Source organism: Chinchilla lanigera, unplaced genomic scaffold, assembly GCF_000276665.1.
Source record: "Chinchilla lanigera isolate Chin_1 unplaced genomic scaffold, ChiLan1.0 scaffold00092, whole genome shotgun sequence".
Lineage (NCBI taxonomy): Eukaryota > Metazoa > Chordata > Mammalia > Rodentia > Chinchillidae > Chinchilla > Chinchilla lanigera.
In genome coordinates, this window is record NW_004955493.1 from 8,693,400 (window position 1) to 8,694,271 (window position 872).

Consider the following 872-nt stretch of genomic DNA (forward strand, 5'->3'; position numbering starts at 1 on the left):
CGGTGAAATGTCACATGTGTAAATACTGTGTTATTTCTCCAGTGTGAGAAGCCAAAAGTGTGAATAGGAACCAAAATATATAATAGATATTGTGAAATATGAAGGGGAACTAGAGAGGGGGAACGGGAGGGAAACGTAAAAAAGTGAGGGAAGAAGGAAGAACGGAAACAAAGCTTTTATAAATAAGGTGAGGAAGCCGGGCGTGGTGGTGCACACCTGTAATCCCTGCACTAGGGAGGCTGAGGCAGGAGGATCCTTGCAAGTTCGAGGCCAGCCTGGGTACAAAGTGAGCTCAAGTTCAGCCTGAACTGCATAGCGAGACCCTGTCTCAGACAAAAAAAAAGGTGAGGAAGTGGGGCTTGAAGCGAGGGGAAGGGAATACAAAAAAAAAAATCAATTTGTATCATGTAAACAGGTACAAATTCGCTGTGATGAATGTGATCATTATGTGTACCTAAAATGTACCAATAAACTGAATTCATTAAAGAAAAGTTACTGTGGACACCAGAAAGTCCCACGGAACTGTCGGAGCCTGAGGTCAATCCACAAGGTTTATTCTGATTTATAAAAGAAATATCATCATAGCAACGTAAAGCAATTGATATTTACACATTTAAAAATAAATTTACGAAATGTATTCACATTGTGCGACAGAATTAAACAGTTTTAATTCAGTAAAATGTTACAGGTAGTGCTGAGCAAACACAACGGAACATAAATCAAGTTTTGAATCCACGCGGACCCCTCAGGTATTCTCAGCCATCGTAGAGGAGTCGGGGACAAGGCTGCAAAAATATGATTCCAGGGTCAGACGCAGAGACGGCCGCAGCCTGCAGGGCCGCGAGGCGGGCGCCCGGCGCGGAGGCTGCTTG

At 43.7% G+C, this 872-nt stretch overlaps 1 protein-coding gene across 1 annotated transcript in view; it reads right to left on the bottom strand.

Annotated features, from left to right (window-relative positions):
- Window positions 1–533: 533 nt before the first annotated feature.
- Window positions 534–872, bottom strand: part of Slc17a5 (solute carrier family 17 (acidic sugar transporter), member 5) — a gene marked incomplete at its 5' end in the record, with an annotated part of 25,318 nt that continues 24,979 nt past the window's right edge. Inside the window, 1 exon segment of the mRNA XM_013504876.1 lies at window positions 534–872.